A 19613-nucleotide genomic window follows, 5' to 3' on the forward strand; every position below is an offset into this window, starting at 1 on the left:
CCCTTTTATTCCATGAGTTATAACTTTGTTCACAAGTCTGTTGTGTTGCACTGTATCAAACTCCTTTTGAAAGTCAATAAAAGCAAAATACTGCAGATGCTAGAAATCTGAAATGTAAACAAAAAGTGCTGGAAATACTCAGCAGGTCTGGCAGCATCTGTGGAGAGAGAAGCAGAGTTAACGTTTCAGGTCAGTGACCTTTCAGATGCTGTCAGACCTTTTGAAAGTCCATGTACACCACATCAACAGCATTGCCCTCATCAGCCTTCTCTGTTACCTCATCAAAAAACTCCAGCAGGACAGTTAAACATGACTTTCCCTTAAGAAATCCATGCTGTCTTTCCTGAATTAACCCACATTTATCCATGGGACTATTAATTTTGTCCCGAATTATTCTTTCGAGAAGTTTTCCCACCACCGAAATTGAAATGACTGGGGAGTGAGATGAGGTGAGTTGCTTTAGCAGAGAGCCAGCATGGGCTCGTCAGACCGAATGACCTCCTTCTGTGCTTTAGCCATTCTATGATTGTATGATTCTAGCGACAACTGTTGGTGGAGAGGCAGTGATGCAGGAATGGGTTGACAGAAAGGGAAAAGTCTGGGCTGGTGTGTGTTTGCAGCATTTGCAGCTTGTGTTCGGGTTTGTGAATAAAGGTGATTTGGAAGCTGTGTTCCAAATTGAAGTGTTTATTGGAAGCAAGAAGTTGATGTAAATGAAGAATAAAACGTGTTAAGATGAAGCGTGGTGTGATTGTGGATAGCAGTAAATATGGTGCTGGTGAATTATTTGTGTTAATAAACATCCACTGCACCCTCTGCTGCAGGCTGCTGTTTATATCCAGCTGTGTATTAGTGCTGTGTGTTAACTAGATAAATGTTTGTTTCAACGCTGTTTATAAAGCAATAGCATTGCACTCAAACAGTCCCAGACATAGCAACACACGTACAAAAGCAAAATACTGCAGATGCTGGAAATCGGAAACATAAACAGAAAATGCTTGAAATAGTCAGCAGGTCTGGCAGCATCTGTGGAGAAAGAAACAAAGTTAATGTGAGCTAAGGAAACAGACCTGAACTGTTAACTGTTTCTCTCTGCACAGATGCTGCCAGACCTACTTAGGATTTCCAGCATTTTCTGTTTTTATTACAGCAACACCTTTGATCAGCAGTAGCGGTGATAGTGCGAGCCAGGGGGCAGCTGGGAAGGTACGTTTCACTTTAAAGTACTTACCTGGCGATTCGGCGGACGCGGACACGGGGACTGCTGGGTAAGTGAACTTATATATTCGGGCAGTGGCTAAACCCGAAACACTACACGTGTAGTGTCTCCCACCCATCCTCCTCCTCCAACCAAAAAAAGGACTCTTGTGTGGAGGGTTTGGTAAGGTAAGGTTTTCCTTTATATTTTTTTATTCTCTGTTGTCAATTTAGAGCAGAGGGGATGGAAGCTAGGGCAGTTGCATGCTCCTCTTGCAGGATGTGGGAGGTAAGGGTCACCACTTGTGTCCCTGCTGACATCACCTGTGAGAAGTGCACCCAACTCCAGCTCCTCACAGAGCGCGTTAGGGAACTGGAGCTGGAGCTGGATGAACTTCGGATCATGCGGGAGGCAGAGGGGATGATAGAGAGCAGTTATAGGGAAGTACTGACACCTAAGTCACAGGATAAACGTAGCTGGGTGACCATCAGGGGAGGGAAAGGGAATAGGCGCACAGTGCAGGGATCCCCTGTGGCCGTTCCCCTCAATAATAAGTATACCGTTTTGGATACGGTCGGGGGGGGGGGACCTACCAGGGGAAAGACACAGCGGCCAGATCTCTCCCACTGAGCCTGGCTCTGCGGCTCAGAAGGGAAGGGTGGAGAATAGGAGAGCGATAGTAACAGGAGATTCAATGGTTAGAGGAACAGACAGGAGATACTGTGGTCGCGAACGAGACTCCCGGATGGCATGTTGCCTCCTGGGTGCCAGGGTCAGGGATGTCTCAGATCGAGTCTACAGGATTCTTAAGGGGGAGGGGGAGCAGCCAGAAGTCGTGGCCCATATCGGTACCAATGACATAGCTAGGAAAAGGGATGAGGACCTGAAAAGCGAATATAGGAGTTAGGTTGGAAGCTAAAAGGCAGGACGAGCAGAGTAGTAATCTCAGGATTGATACCGGTGCCACGTGCTCGTGAGGCTAGAAACAGAGAGCGAGTGCAGCTGAACACGTGGCTACAGAGCTGGTGTAGCAGGGAGGGCTTCAGTTATGTGGATCATTGGGATACCTTCTGGGGAAGGTGGGACCTGTACAAGAAGGACGGGTTGCATCTGAACTGGAGGGGCACCAATATCCTGGGCGGGAGGTTTGCTAGAGCTCTTCGGGAGGGTTTAAACTAGTTTGGCAGGGGGATGGGAAACGGAGCTATGGATCAGTGGATGGGGTAGCTGTTGAACAGGCAGATACCGAGTGCAGAGAGTCTGTGAGGAAGGTTAGACAGTTGACAGGGCAAAGTTTCAGCCAGTATGATGGGTTGAAGTGTGTCTATTTTAATGCAAGAAGTGTCAGGAATAAGAGTGATGAACTTAGAGCATGGATCAGTACTTCGAGCTACGATGTTGTGGCCATTACGGGCACTTGGAGATCACAGGGACAGGAATTGATGTTGGATGTTCCGGGGTTTAGATGTTTCAAAAGGAATAGGGAGGGAGGTAAAAGAAGTGGGGGAGTGGCATTGTTAATCAGGATAGTATCACAGCTGCAGAAAGGGAGGTCATCGAGGAGGGTTTGTCTACTGAGTCATTATGGGTGGAAGTCAGAAACAGGAAAGGAGCAGTCACTTTATTGGGAGTTTTCCATGGACCCCTCAATAGCAACAGAGACACGGAGGAACAGATTGGGAGGCAGATTTTGGAAAGGTGCAGAAGTAACAGGGTTGTTGTCATGGGTGACTTCAACTTCCCTAATATTGATTGGAACCTCCTTAGTGCAAATAGTTTGGATGGAGCAGTTTTTGTCAGGTGTGTCCAGGAAGGTTTCCTGACTCAATATGTAGATAGGCTGACTAGAGGGGAAGCTATGTTGGATTTGGTGATTGGCAACGAACAAGGCCAGGTGGCAGATCTCTCGGTGGGAGAGCATTTCGGTGACGGTGATCACAACTCCCTGACCTTTACTATCGTCATGGAGAGGGACAGGAGCAGACGGGATGGGAAAATATTTAATTGGGGGAGGGGGAATTACAATGCTATTAGGCAGGAACTGGGGTGCATAAATTGGGAACAGATGTTTTCAGGGAAATGCACGACAGAAATGTGGAGGTTGTTTAGGGAGCACTTGCTGCGACTGCTGGATAGGTTTGTCCCGATGAGGCAAGGAAGGGATGGAAGGGTGAAGGAACCTTGGATGACAAGAAATGTGGAACAGCTAGTCAAGAGGAAGAAGGAAGCTTACTTAAGGTTGAGGAAGCAAGGATCAGACAGGGCTCTAGAGGGTTACAAGGTAGCCAGGAAGGAACTGAAGAATGGACTTAGGAGAGCTAGAAGGGGACATGAAAAAGTCTTGGCGGGTAGGATTAAGGAAAATCCCAATGCGTTCTACACTTATGTGAGGAACAAGAGGATGGCCAGAGTGAGGGTAGGGCCGATCAAGGATAGTGGAGGGAACTTGTGCCTGGAGTCGGAGGAGGCAGGGGAGGTCCTAAATGAATACTTTGCTTCAGTATTCACTAGTGAGAGGGACCTGGTCGTTTGTGAGGACAGCGTGAAACAGGCTGATATGCTCGAACAGGTTGATGTTAAGAGGGAGGATGTGCTGGAACTTTTGAAAGACATGAGGACAGATAAGTCCCTGGGGCCAGACGGGATATACCCAAGGATATTAAGGAAAGCGAGGGAAGAGATTGCCGCGCCTTTGGCGATGATCTTTGCGTCCTCACTGTCCACTGGAGTAGTACCAGATGATTGGAGGGTGGCAAATGTTATTCCCTTGTTCAAGAAAGGGAATAGGGATAACCCTGGGAATTATAGACCAGTCAGTCTTACGTAGGTAGTGGGCAAATTATTGGAGAGGATTCTGAGAGACAGGATTTATGATTAGTTGGAAAAGCATAGTTTGATTAGAGACAGTCAGCATGGCTTTGTGAGGGGCAGGTCATGCCTCACAAGCCTTATTACATTCTTTGAAGATGTGACAAAACACATTGATGAAGGAAGAGCAGTGGATGTGGTGTACGTGGATTTCAGCAAGGCGTTTGATAAGGTTCCCCATGGTAGGCTCATTCAGAAAGTAAGGAGGCATGGGATACAGGGAAAGTTGGCTGTCTGGATACAGAATTGGCTGGCCCATAGAAGACAGAGGGTGGTAGTAGATGGAAAGTATTCAGCCTGGAGCTCGGTGACCAGTGGTGTTCCGCAGGGATCTGTTCTGGGACCTCTGCTCTTTGTGATTTTTATTAATGACTTGGATGAGGAAGTGGAAGTCTGGGTTAGCAAGTTTGCCGGTGACACGAAGGTTGCTGGAGTTGTGGATAGTGTGGAAGGCTGTTGTAGGTTGCAACAGGACATTGACATGATGCAGAGCTGGGCTGAGAAGTGGCAGATGGAGTTCAACCTGGAAAAGTGTGAAGTGATTCATTTTGGAGGGTTGAATTTGAATGCAGAATACAGGCGAAAAGACAGGATTCTTGGTAGTGTGGAGGAACAGAGGGATCTTGGGGCCCATGTCCATAGATCGCTCAAAGTTGCCACCCAAGTTGATAGGGTTGTTAAGAAGGCGTATGGTGTGTTGGCTTTCATTAACAGGGTGATTGAGTTTAAGCGCCGCGAGGTTATGCTGCAGCTCTATAAAGCCCTGGTTAGACCACACTTGGAATATTGTGTTCAGTTCTGGTCGTCTCATTATAGGAAGGATGTGGAAGCTTTAGAGAGGGTGCAGAGGAGATTTATCAGGATGCTGCCTGGACTGGAGGGCATGTCTTACAAAGAAAGATTGAGGGAGCTGGGACTTTTCTCATTGGAACGAAGAAGGATGAGAGGTGACTTGATAGAGGGGTACAAGATGATGAGAGGCATAGATAGAGTGGATAGCCAGAGACTTTTTCCCAGGGTGGAAAGGGCTATCACCAGGGGGCATAATTTTAAGGTGATGGAGGAAGGTTTCGGGGAGATGTCAGAGGTAGGTTCTTCACACAAGAGAGTGGTGGGTGCGTGGAATGCACTGCCAGCGGTGGTAGTAGAAGCAGATACATTAGGGACATTTAAGCGTCTCTTGGATAGGTACATGGATGATAGTAGAATGAAGGGTATCTAGGTAGTTTTGATCTTAGAGTAGGTTAAAGGTTCGGCACATCATCGTGGGCCGAAGGGCCTGTACTGTGCTGTACTGTTCTATGTTCTATGTTCTGTAACACAGGTGTTGGGAGGCTCAGCCTGGCGACGCAATGTTACAAGGACGCTGAGTGACACCATCGACAACGGGACAGAGAGAAAAACACAGAGAAAACTAATAGACTGTGAGGAAGCAAAAATGTGGAACGGAGAGAGAGAGACAGACAACGAAACTGAGATGGAGAAACAAGGCATTTGTATGATTGTGCTCTCCCTGTTGTCTAAAGGTATTTCCTGTTGTGTAAATATGTTTTCTGTTGTGTAAAGATGTACCCTGTTGTTGTGTAAAGGTTTTCCCTGTTATTGTTTTATTTTCTGTTGCTGACCGTCTCCTCACTGTGACCATTTGCCCTGGTTTTATTGTGGCCAACATCACCATCTGGTGGTGGAGAGGAGGCTCTGCAGGAAGGGGTTGACAAAGTGGGAGAGACTCGGCTGGTTCGTGTTTGCAGTTTGTGTTCGTGTGAGCAAAAGTGATTTGTTACTGATTGATGTGTTCACTAGAAGGAAAAAGCTGATAGCAATCGAGCGCGTCTTGCTTTTCTGGGGAAACACTTGATGTTTTGAAAGTGAACTGTTTGTCTTCCTGCCAAGCGTAAATAGCAAAGAATGGTTTCAATCCATCGACCTCTGGGTTATGAGCCCAGCACGCTTCCGCTGCACCACTCTGCTAACTGCTGTTTTGAATTTTAGCTGCCTGTTAGTGAAATATGTTCATTTCCCCAATGTTTTTATCAAAATAGGATTGGAGTCGGATTTCTCAAGAATCCCAGACTCAGCAACACACGTGCTGACGGACTCACCCTCACTGCACAATGACACAAGGACACTGAGTAACAGCACCGATAATGAGGCAGGCAGAGAAAGACACACAGAAAACCAGGTAGATATTATCAGGACCCAGAAAGGAACAGACAGAGAAAGGTACTGAGCAAACCAGCAAGAGACAGCGAGATAAAAGCAAAATACTGCGGATGCTGGAAATCTGAAATAAAAACAAGAAATGCTGGAACCACTCAGCAGGTCTGGCAGCATCTGTGGAAAGAGAAGCAGAGTTAACGTTTCGGGTCAGTGACCCTTCATCGGAACGAAGAGTTAACGTTTCATCGTTCCGATGAAGGGTCACTGACCCGAAACGTTAACTCTGTTTCTCTTTCCACAGATGCTGCCAGACCTGCTGAGTGGTTCCAGCATTTCTTGTTTTTATTATAAGAGACAGCGAGAGACTGATGAACACCACTTGGAGGGAGCACTGAGGGTGGCAAGGGACAGAATGTAGTCTGGCTGGGGGGTTTCAATGTCCATCACCATGAGTGGCTCGGTAGCACCACTACTGACCATGCTGGCCGAGTCCTAACGGACATAGCTGCTCGATTGGGTCTGCAGTAGGTGGTGAGGGAACTAACAAGAGGGAAAAACATACTTGACCTCATCCTCACCAATCTGCCTGCCGCAGATGCATCAGTCCATGACAGTATTGGTGGGAGTGACCACTGCACAGTCCTTGTGGAGATGATGTCCCGTCTTCACATTGAGGATACCCTCTGTCGTGTTGTGTGCCACTACCACTGTGCTCAATGGGATAGATTTTGAACAGATCTAGCAATGTATAACTGGGCATCCATGAGGTGCTGTGGACCATTAGCAGCAGCAGAATTGTTGTCAACCACATTCTATAACCTCATGGCCCGGCATATTCCCCCACTCTAACATTACCAACAAGCTGGGGACCAACCCTCATTCAATGAAGAGTGCAGGAGGGCATGCCAGGAGCAGCACCAGGCATACCTTGAAATGAGGCATCAGCCTGATGAAGCTACAGCCCAGGACTACTTTCATGCCAAACAGCAGAAGCAGCATGTAATAGACAGGGCTAAGTGATCCCACAACCAACGGATCAGATCTACACCCTGCCACATCCAATGATGAATGGTGGTGGACAATTAAACAACCAACAGGAGGAGGTGGCTCGACAAATATCCCCAACCTCAATGATGGGGGAGCCCAGCACATCAGTGCAAAAGACAAGGATGAAGAATTTGAAACAATCTGCAACCAGAAGTGCCGGGTTGATGATCCATCTCGGCCTCCTTCTGAAGTCCCCAGCATCACAGACGCCAGTCTTCAGCCAATTCGATTCACTCAACGTGATGTCAAGAAACGACCGAAGGCACTGGATACAGCAAAGGCTACGGGCCCTGACAATATTCCGGCAATAGTACTGAAGACCTGTGCTCCAGAACTTGCCTCGCCCCTAGCCAAGCTGTTCCAGTACAGCTACAACACTGGCATCTACCCGGCAATGTGGAAAATTGCCCAGGTATGTCCTGAACACAAATAGCGGGACAAATCCAACCCAGCCAATTGCTGCCTCATCAGTCTACTCTCAATCATCAGTATAGTGATGGAAGATGTCATCGACGGGGCACTTGCTTCACAATAACCTGTTCAGTGATGCTCAGTTGGGTTCCGCCAGGGCCATTCAGCTCCTGACCTCATTACAGCCTTGGTTCAAACAGGACAAAAGAGCTGAACTCAAGAGGTGAGGTGATAGTGTCTGCCCTTGACATCAAGGTAGCATTTGACTGAGTATGGCATCAAGGAGCCAGAGTAAAACTGGAGTCAATGGGAATCAAGAGGAAAACTCTCCACTGGTTGGAATTGCACCTCGCACAAAGGAAAATGGTTGTGATTGTTGGAGGTCAATCATCTCAGCTCCAGGACATTACTGCTGGAGTTCCTCAGGGTAGTATCCTCGGCCCAACCTTCTTCACTACTTCATCAGGGACCTTCCTTCAATCATAAGGTCAGAAATGGGGATGTTCACTGATGATTGCAAAATTTAGCACCATTCGCGACTCCTCAGATACTGAAGCAGTCCATGTAGAAATGCAGCAAGACCTGGACAATATCCAGGCTTGGGCTGATAAGTGGCAAGTAACATTCGCGCCACACAAGTGCCAGGCAATGACCATCTCGAACAAGAGAGAATCTAACGATCTCCCATTGACATTCAACGGCATTACGATCGCTGAATCCCCCACTATCAACTTCCTGGGGGTTCCCATTGACCAGAAACTGAACTGGAGTAGCCTTATAAATAGTGTGACGACATGAGCTGGTCAGAGGGTAGGAATCATGCGGTGAGTAACTCACCTCCTGACTCCCCAAGCCTGTCCACCATTTACAAGGCACAAGTCTGGAGTGTGATGGAATACTATCCACTTGCCCGGATGGGTGCAGCTCCAACAGCTTTGTTTGAAATTTAAACCAGGCAGCTTGACTCTGATTGGTCAAGGCATTGCCCTTTGGAATGAGCCAGTGAATGGCTGTCACTTATTTTGTTTAGCTGAAACTGGCACAACGTGTGTGCATGTTCTTTCTGTCTGCAAAGAACAGGGCCCTGTGTATTAAAATATGTTGCTTACAGTACACACCAGTACACCACACTGCGAGTCCCACTGACAGTCTTAAATCGGTTGTCAGTGTAATTCTTAGCACACTGAGAATTATTTAGCAAATGTTGTCCTATTGTGGAATCACATCTCATGTTGGATACTGTGTTTTGAGTTTTGCAAGCACGGGTTGGTTGGGTAGGGCCCATTGCGAACAGCGGAAGGGACATGTTATTTGATACAATCCGCCAGTTTTGGGATGTACGGTCTAGAAACCTAGCATCACACTGGTATTGAAATTCATATATCACGTTACTTATTTGTGTGATAGACAGGACGTCTCTTTTGCTTGACAGCAGCATCCTGTTAGTGGTGAACACCACACTTGTTGCTCCTGCATAGGAACAGTAGGAAACAGCTCGCTTCTGGGGATATATTACCCTTCCAGGGTAATTTGAGGGAGACTGGGCACTTTTCAGGGCTCAAAATGACGTCCTTCAGCCCATTTATAAGTTTGTGTGATATACAGTGAGAAATGATCTGATCAGTGTAGCCATTGTAATGCAGGATGTCTTTGATTCGCCCTATTTCAGCATCAAGCTTGCATGGTGAGCAAATGGCTCAGCCCTATTTATGACGTTGTCGATAAGACCAATTTTATAGCGCGTGGAACTGTAATAATCCTAACGCGTGTATTGACCAGTGAAGGTAGGTTTGCGGTAGACCGTGGTAGAAAACCCCTTAGCAGATTTCTCAACTAGTACATCAAGGAAAGGGAGCTCATTTGACAGCTCCATTCCAAAGGTGAATTTGAGTGTAGGATGGAGCCCATGAAGACGTGCAAGGAAATGATTTCATGCAGCTGCGGATTCAAATATAGCAAACGTATCATCTGCATATTGGAAATATGCAAGAGGTAGGAGGTTCGGTGTCATTCCCTTAAAAACAGGTTTGTCATGGAATCCAACAAAGATGTTTGTGAGAGCTGGGCCTAGAGGGGATCCCATGGCAACACCAGCGATACATGGTGTCAATAAAACTGAACCCAACTGTGCAAGTTGCCGAGTTCATAAGTTCAATGAATACTGATTCACACAATGGTGACGGGTCTAGATCGCCATGATATAGCACTGCAGTGCAAATATCTATGGCTTCCTTAAGTGGTACATTGGTGAATAGGCTAGCAATGTCAAATGACACATGGACACGGCATTGCTATCGATAGGCAAGTCCTGTTTGGTCTTCGCAAATGTGAAGGAATCCTTCACTGTGCATGTGGAGAACTTGCTCAAAAACTGGTTGTAACAATTTGCCCAACCATTTGGCAAATTCATTTCAGGATACTATTTACATTACTTCAAATAAAGGAAACACAACGACACAAAGAATTGAGCACAACGCTGAAAGTTTCACAGCAAATAGTCAAATGGGAAATGGATGAAATACAGAAAGAAAAAGCCTAAAATACTGAAAACACTCAGCCAGTCCGGAAACAACTGTGGAGAAGAGAACTTCGGGTTAATGGTCCAGTTCTGTGACCCTTCTATATACCTGAAACATTGCTCCTACCTTCCTCTCTCCACAGATACTGCTGGAACTGCTGAGTGTTTCCAGAATCTTCTGTTATTATTCAGATTTCCAGTGTGTGCAGTATTTCTCTTTTTGAAAATAAAATATTCCCTGAGAGGAATGGAACTTTACATAAAAAATAGGAGTGGGCCATTCGGCCCATCGAAATAGCTCTGCCATTCAATAAGATCACAGCTGATCTCCTACATCAACTCCATCTTACCACACTAGCACAGATCCCTTGATTCCCTTAGTATCCAAAAACCTATCGATCTCCCTCTTGGATATACCCAATGATTGAGCATCCACATCTCGAGAGTCACAGAGAGATACAGCACTGAAAAAGGCCCTTCGGCCCACTGAGTCTGTGCCGACCAACAACCACCCATTTATAGTAATCCTACACTAATCCCATATTCCTAACACATCCCCACCGACCCTATATTTCCCTCCCACCTACCGAAACCAGGGACAATTTATCATGGCCAATTTACCTACCAACAAGTCTTTTGGCTTGTGGGAAGAAACCGGAGCACCTGGAGAAAACCCACACAGACACAGGGAGAACTTGCAAACTCCACCTAGGCAGTACCCAGAATTGAACCCGAGTTGCTGGAGCTGTGAGGCTGCGGTGCTAACCACTGCGCCACTGTGCCGCCCATAATGTGCGAACTCACCAAGGCTCTGTCTAATTGCAGTCAAACTTCTTTATTCTTATAAAAACTCTTCACAATGTTGAACACAACTATTAACTGCCATTCCGCTCTCAGAAGAAGGAACCCAGCTTCACACACCCCAGACCCCTATTCTTTCCACATTAGCTGAATTCCTGCATTTCTGATACCATTCCAGTAAATCTCCTCTGCACCCTCTCTAAGGCCTTGACATTCCTGCTAAAGTGTGGAGCATGGAATTAGACACAACGCTCTAACTGAGGCCTATAACCAGTGAGATTTCTAAAGGTCCAGCATAAATTCCTTGTCTGTGTCCCGTACTCCCATTTCTGGTTTCTGACTCAATGTCGGCTCTGAGCTGTTGAAACTGCCTGAATAAATATTTCCACCCAACAAAGCGCTCGGAATGTGAGAAGGGACAAAGTGAGTGACCAAGTACATCAACTCCAAGTAAAACTCCACCATGTAGTGAAAATACTCCAAACACAACGGCTCTTTTAAGAGCCACCCACAATCGCTCTGAAAAAGCTGCACCAACATCTCTCTAGAATTGGTTTATTTCATTGGTTTTAATGCTCAGTAACTCTCTGGAACTTTCTCACTGTCTTTGTGTTTTCTGTTTCAATCTGGTATGGAGATTCTGGGAAGATGAGTTTCACTGCCTGGGAGGATCTTTGTGGTTTTCCTGCAGAAACACAAAACAATGTCTCTTTTCAGAGTCACCCACCGCCTCATAGGGACAACAGTGACATGGGAACGGGAGCTGGGGTGTGTTTTATGCCGGAAATATCAGTTAATGATTTATGTTGTGCTCTCGTTATATTCCAATCTCTGAATTGAGCCTTTCCACCACACCAGGGTTATGGGGAGAGTTTTCATCGTTTCTTTTCTAAACGTACAGACGATGTTATAAAGTTGCTGATTTACCCAGATGGCGGATTCTCTCCTCACAGTGAAAAGTAACATCACACCTTCACATTGTTTTATAATTGAATAATTAGTCAAATGGAATTATTTGTGATGTTATTTCCCCCGAGACGGTGTTTCCTGCAGTGAAACTGAGAAGTTTCAGCTCAGTCATTCAGGGACCTGGAATTCATGCAGTTTGAACCCGCTGTAACCCCAGCCCACTTCTGATTGGTCACCCTCTTCTCATAAAGTCAGTGACAGCACATGAGGAGGCCATTCGCCCCATTGAGTCCATGTCGGGTTTCCAATCTGTTCAGTCCCCGACTCAATCCCCAAATCTCTGCATAATCCCTTTGGGTCAAAATGACCGTGGCAGGACTCGAACCTGCAATCTTCTGATAACATCATAAAATACACCGAAGTCAGACGCCTTATCCATTAATCCACACAGCCATTAACTTACATGAATGATTCAATCAGAGAATCTCGAAGCACAAAATACAAAAAATCATTGGTTGAACCTGTCAACCTGGCAGAATATTTGAATTTGTGAAAGCCGCCAATTTCACTGTGGAAAAGAAGTGATCGACTGGAAAAGTACATAAAAATCTATTTTCCCGTAGCGGTTTAAATAAACTTTTAAAACACAATTTTGCTTTTACCGACTCAAATTGCTGGTGCTATTTTATGAACAGCTTTATTTTGCCAATTTTTGTCAACTTCTCATCCGCAACTGACAGTAAAAGACTCCGTTCAGCAATCTTTCACGCGACAAATAACTCAAACTCGGTGTGGAAGTAATAAATTACAGACTATTGGTAATTCCCCTTCACACAGTCTTCAGGGGGACAGTGAGAAGCCACTGAAATAGTTGCTTCATCCTTTTAAAAGGTTCCCATTCTGTCCTGTTACTGACATGTTGGAATCAGATTTGTATTTAACAAGATATTTCTGTGAAAACAAAATCCTCAACAGACCAGCTGGGAATCTGGGAATCACTGTAGTAAAATAAAAGGCTTTTGATTGAGAAGACGGGACCGTCTCACCAGCAGCCGGGTTACATTCCCCTCACATCCTTATACAGTGAGCAGCTCTTTCCCTCGAGAAATAGACAGCAGCAGTTGGAAGTTCAGTAAAAGGATCGGTTCATTGAGACAAGTTTCTGACTGACAGGTGGTGCTGAATATTAATACAAGAAGGTCCTGGAATGGGAAACAAGTGTCCAGAGTGGGGTCTGAAATCAGGACAGGGAAATGGCCAGCACTGACACAGATCATTTCATTATTACATTGATATCTGACTGTCTATAAGGAGAAGCGAGTTAAACACATGATGGTGAAAGGAATGGAAGATGATGCTGGTTGTTCTAGATGAAGAGGGATAGACAGAGGTGTGGGTACAGCAGACTTCAGACAGTAATCAGCCCTTTCGGATACTGTGGGTGGATCTGAAAAGAGCCTTTGGGATAGGGAAAAAAGCTCTTTGTTTAAAAACCCTCAAATAGCTACCTTGTAATTGGTCAGGTTACTAATGTTTTAGTTAGTGTAATTTATGAATAATTACTAATTAGAAAGTGCTGTTTGGACAGAGTGTAAAGCTGTGAGTTGATGTGTGAGGGACTTCACTGACTAGGGGAAGGAGGTGCTCTTTGGTCTCTTCTCTTCTGCCTTTTCAGCCTCCATGGTACAGGGGAAGAAGCTGATCGGTGAGTAACTGGTAAATTATTCTACTTATTACACTTATTACACGAGCAATAATGAGTTTGTAAAGCTAAGTAATGGCAGGGCAGCTCGAAAAGTAAAAGTTCTAAATTGGGGGAAGGCAAATTTTACAAAACTGAGAGGTGATTTGGTGGATGTGGACTGGATACAACTACTTGAAGGAAACCCAAAGATGTTTTATCAGTCCATTAAGAGCAAGAGGATAACTAAGGAAAGGGTATGGCCTATCAGAGATGTACAAGGGAACTTCTGTGTGGATCCAGAAGATGTGGGCGGGGTTCTTAATGAGTTTTTTGTCTCTGCCTTCACAAAGGAGAGGGATGATGCAGACATTGTAGTAAAAGAAGAGGAGTGTGAAATATTAGATACGATAAGCATAATGAGAGTGGAAGCACTAGAGAGTCTGACATCCTTCAAAATGAATAAATCACCAGGGCCGGATGGTTTGCATCTGAGGTTGTTAAAGGAAGCCAGGGAGTAAATAGTGGATGCGCTGAGGATCATCTTCAAATCCTCACTGGATATGGGGGAGGTGCCGGAGGATTGGAGCTCTGCGAACGTTGTACTATTATTTTAAAAGGATGTGGTAAGTCTGACCTCAGTGGTGGGTAAATTATTCGAATCAATTCTGAGGGACAGGATAAACCACCACTTAGATAGGCACGGATTAATCAGGGATAGTCAGCATGGATTTGTTAAGGGAAGGTCATGTCTCACTAACTTTATTGAGTTTTTTGAGGAAGTAACAAGGAACATTGATGAGGATAGTGCGGTGGATGTCGTTTACATGGATTTTAGTAAGGCATTTGATAAGGTCCCACATGGCAGTCTGGTCAATAAAATGAAAGCCCATGGGATACAGGGGAATGTGGCAGGTTGGATCCAAAATTGACTCAGTGACAGCAAACAAAGGATAGTAGTCAACGGATGTTTTTGCAAATGGAAAGCGGTTTTTCGTGGCGTTCCACAGGGCTCAGTGTTGGGTCCCTTGCTGTTTGTGGTGTATGTTACCACACGGGCAGCACAGTGGCGCAGCGGTTAGCACCGCAGCCTCACAGCTCCAGCGACCCGGGTTCAATTCTGGGAACTGCCTGTGTGCAGTATGCAAGTTCTCCCTGTGTCTGCGTGTGTTTCCTCCGGGTGCTCCAGTTCCTCCCACATGCCAAAGACTTGCTGGTTGATAGGTTAATTGGCCATTATAAATTGTCCCTAGTATCGGTAGGTGGTAGGGAAATATAGGGGCAGGTGGGGATGTGGTAGGAATATGGAATTAGTGTAGGATTAGGATAACATGGATGGTTTGTGGTCGGCACAGACTCGGTGGGCAGAAGGGCCTCTTTCAGTGCTGTATCTCTTCAAAAAAAAATAATTATTTGGAATTAAATGTGGGAGCTATGATTGGGAAATTTGCTGATGACACAAAAATTGGCCGTGTAATTGATAGTGAGGAGGATGGCTGTGGACTTCAGAATGATATGAATGGATTAATTGAGTGGGCGGAAAAGTGGCAAATGGAATTCAATCTGGAGAAGTGTGAGGTAATGCATTTGGGGAGGGTAAACAAAGCAAGGGAATACACAATAAACGGGAAGATACTGAGATGGGTAGAAGAAGTGAGAGACTTTGGAGCGCATGTCCACAGGTCCCTGAAAGTGACAGGATAGGTAGATAGAGTGGTGAAGAAGGCATATGCAATGCTTTCCTTTCTTGGTCGACAAAAGCAGGGATGTAATGCGAGAACTGTTTAAAACGGTGGTCTGGCCACAGCTGGAGTATTGCGTACAGTTCTGGTCATCACATGACAGAAAGGACATAATTGCTGTGTAGAGAATACAGAGGAGATTTACAAGAATGATACTGTGGGTGGCTCTGAAAAGAACCTTTGGGTATTTGATAAAATCCTGGCAGATTGCCTTGGTTTTGGTGCCCGGAGCGCTGGGTTTCTTGGGCAGCAGCATGGCCTAGATATTAGCTAGCACCCAGCCCTGAGTGATGGTCACCCCTCCCAGCAGCTTGGTGAGCTCCTCGTCATTCTGGACAGCCAGCTGTAGGTGTCTGAGGATGTTGCGGGTCTTCCTGTTGTCCTGGGCCGCGTTACTGGAAAACTCGAGGATTTCAGCGGTCAGATACTCGAGCACAGCAGCCAGATAGACCGGGGCTCCGACACCCACATGATCAGCATAGTTGCCCTTTCTCAGGAGCCTGTGAACACGGCCCACCGGGAACTGCAGTCCAGCCCAGGAGGAGCGAGACTTGGCCTTGGACCGAGCTTTCCCGCCGGTCTTTCCTCTTCCAGACTTTTCTTTTCCAAACATATACTTGAGGACATTCCGTGCAGACCATTGCCTGATGGATTGGTGGTCAAAGGTGTTTTTCCACACAAACATTTCCACGAACGCACAGTCCAACTGGATGGAGCGTTCCGTGGCAATGTGACCAGATCCATCCTTCGCAACACCGGGGTCAGATAGAACCTCAGCACATAGTGACAGTTGGTGTTTGCATACTGGGGCTCTCCGCACAGCTTGATGCAGCCACATACTAAGGCGGCCATCAGGTTGAGGGCGATGTTGAGTACATTTTTTCGCCTTTATCCAGAGGTTTGAACATCGTGTCCCTCTGGACCCTGTCCATTTTGCGTCTTCAGATAAAGCGGGAATTGGCTCGGGTGATGGCCACAGCTACAGGAGTGGGGTATGGGCCAGACCTGTGCCACTTACAGCAACAACGTGAGCACCTTGCACCTGATGACCAGGTTCTTACCCATAATAGAGAGAGATCGCTGCCCCCACATGCCCAACTTTTGTCGTACCTTGGCTACTCGCTCCTCCCATGTTTTGGTGCACGCCCCGGCCCTTCCGAACCATATCCCCAGCACCTTCAGGTAATCTGACCTGACGGTGAAGGGGACAAAGGATCGGTCAGCCCAGTTCCCAAAGAACATGGCCTCACTCTTGCCATGGTTAACTTTGGCTCCCGAGGCCAGTTCGAACTGGTCGCAGATGCTCATCAGTCTGCGCACGGACAGCGGATCCGAGCAGAAAACGGCGACGTCATCCATGTACAGGGAGGTTTTGACCTGAGTGCCTCCGCTGCCTGGGATTGTCACCCCTCTGATGCTCGCATCCTTCCTAATAGACTCAGCAAAGGGTTCAATACAGCAAACAAACAAGACCGGGGACAGAGGACAGCCCTGTCTGACTCCAGATTTGATCGGGGAACATTCAGATTCCCACCCGTTGATTGAGACTGCGCTACTGATGTTTGTGTAGAGCAGTTGGATCCAATTGCAGATTCCCTCCCCAAACCCCATTTTGGAAAGCACGTCCATCATGTAGGTGTGCGATATCCTGTCAAAAGCCTTCTCCTGGTCCAGGCTGATGAGGCAGGTGTCCACCCTCCTGTCCCGTACGTCGGCGATCGTATCCCTGAGCAGCACGACACTATCAGAGATCTTCCTGCCGGGTACAGTACAGGTCTGATAGGGGTGAATCAGCAACTCCAGAGCAGACTTGACTCGACTGGCTATGACTTTGGACAGAATCTTGTAATCAACATTGAGCAGTGAGATGGGCCGCCAATTTCTGATTTCTGCCCTCTCCCCCTTCTGCTTGTAAATGAGCGTGATGATGCCTTTTCTCATGGATTCTGACATGCTGCCGGCCAGGAGCATACTCTCGTATACTTCTAGCAGGTCCGGGCCAACCCAGTCCCACAGCGCCGAGTACAACTCGACCGGTAAGCCGTCGCTCCCGGGAGTTTTACTCGTCTCGAAAGGCTCGACGGCCTTTGTCAGCTCGTCCAGAGTTAGCGGCTTGTCCAGTCTCTCCCTCCTGCTGTCATCTGGGACCTCTGTGATAGATGACAGGAAGGACTGGGAGGCTCTGCTGTCTGTGGGCTTCGCGTCATGCAGCCCAGCACAAAAGGATTTGCTGATCCTTAGTATGTCGGACTGCGAAGACGTTACCGAGCCATCTTCTTCCTTCAGGCTGCTGATAACAGAGCTCTCTGTGTGTACCTTTTGGAAGAAGTAACGCGAGCACGTTTCATCCTGCTCGAGGAGCGGAAGCTGGACCGGAAGATGATCTTGGAGGCCTCCTTGGCAAACAGCGAGGCCTGCTGGCTCTTCACCTCTTGGAGGTCCTCCTTGACCTCGACCCCCATTGACTGCAACCGGAGTAGATTTTGCATAATTTTCAGGAGTCGGGACATTTCCCTCTGTCTCTCTCTCGCCTTCTGAACACCTTTGTGGATGAAGAACCTCTTGATGTTCTCCTTAATCGCTTCCCACCAGTGAACTGGAGACTCAAAGAGGGGTTTCACGGTCCTCCAACCTTTGTAATCCCTTTTGAGTTCCTCAACGTTCTCTGGGGTCAGCAGTGTAGCATTGAGTTTCCACGTCCCTCTGCCAACCCGCTGGACGTCCTGTAAATGACAGTCAGCCAGTAAGAGGCAGTGGTCGGAGAAGAACACCGGCTTGACGTCGGTGGATCCGACCTTGACAGCACGAGACACAAACAGGAAGTCAATCCTGGAACGGGCAGACCCGTCCGATCTTGACCATGTGTATGTGCGCTGCGCTCTGTCTGCAGGTTTGCTGAAGACGTCGTGCAGTTTGGCATCTTTAACTGTTTCTATTAGGAATCTGGACGTAGCGTCCAGTTTGCTGTCGTCACTGCCGGATCGTCCAGCCGCATCGATGATGCAGTTGAAGTCACCGCCCAGGATGACCGGCCTGGACGTCGCCAGCAGCAGTGGGAGCTGCTGGAAGACGGTCAGCCGCTCGCTGCGTTGTACCGGGGCGTACACGTTGATCAACCGGAGAGGAGCGTTGTTGTACATCACGTCTGCTACGAGGAGGCGACCGCCCACCACCTCCTTAACTTCGGAGATGGTGAAGTTACCTCCCCGCAGCAGAATACCCAGGCCGGAGGAACGGCAGTCATTACCCCCCGACCAGATCGATGGCCCGTGGGACCACCATCGCGACCACTGACTGTAGGTGCTGAGGTGTGGTATTCCACACTCCTGCAGAAACAGTAGGTCAGCTTTGACCTTGGCAAGGTAATCCAAGGTTGAAATACATCGCGTAGTAGATTTAATGCTACGCACATTAATGGAAGCAATTCTTACACCCATTTTTTACTAAAAATTAGTTGTTGCTTCCCATACCATTTGTCCTCGCTAGTCCCAGTCCTTCGGGATGTTCCTGCATACCCATCGTGTGCTCAAGCAGTTTCACGTTGATTGGGCTCAGAAACCGCTCCTGATTTTTCATGCAGGGTTTGTTCCGCTCGGGTGACATCGGGGGGCTCTTGTAGCCAGTGAGCATTGGGTTGTCCTCAGCTGCTTCCATCTGTTCCTCCTCGAAAACATCACAGCTCCCGGTCTCCCGGAGCTCAGGTGCGCCAGACGTGTCTTTGCTCCCGGTGTCCCATGATCTTATTGAATGGTGGAGCAGGCTCGAGGGGCCGAGTGGTCTACTCCTGCTCCTAATTGGTATGTTTGTATGTAAGAAAACATGTTCTAGATACAATGAGAACTATCATTTGTTTGGAAATGGATTTGAACCCTTTTATCAAAAGGTTATAGAGCTTTAATTTTTCTACAATTAACAGGCAAATCCTTGTGGAGTTGAGATTGACAGAAACAATGGGCTGGATTCTATAGAGCCCTCGACGTCGAGATCTGTGGTGGGGGTGGGGTGGGGGCCGCCTGAAGATGGCCCCGGATGAGACCCGCCACGGACCTCAACGCCGGCAGGGCCTGGCTCGATATTGCCGGCGACGGCGAGGCCTTGTGGGGGACCTCCACCGCTCGGCAACGGGACCACGAACCTGCATTAATTATTATCCCATCACTTCCTGATGTTCCGCTGCGATCTTCAGCCCAGTGGCCGGCACTGCCGTGCCTTCGGAGCCCCACCCTTGCAAATGAGGTGCAACACTGGTGGGGAGGGGGGAGAAGGTAAGTTTCTCAG

Source organism: Heterodontus francisci, unplaced genomic scaffold, assembly GCF_036365525.1.
Source record: "Heterodontus francisci isolate sHetFra1 unplaced genomic scaffold, sHetFra1.hap1 HAP1_SCAFFOLD_286, whole genome shotgun sequence".
Taxonomy (NCBI): Eukaryota; Metazoa; Chordata; class Chondrichthyes; order Heterodontiformes; family Heterodontidae; genus Heterodontus; species Heterodontus francisci.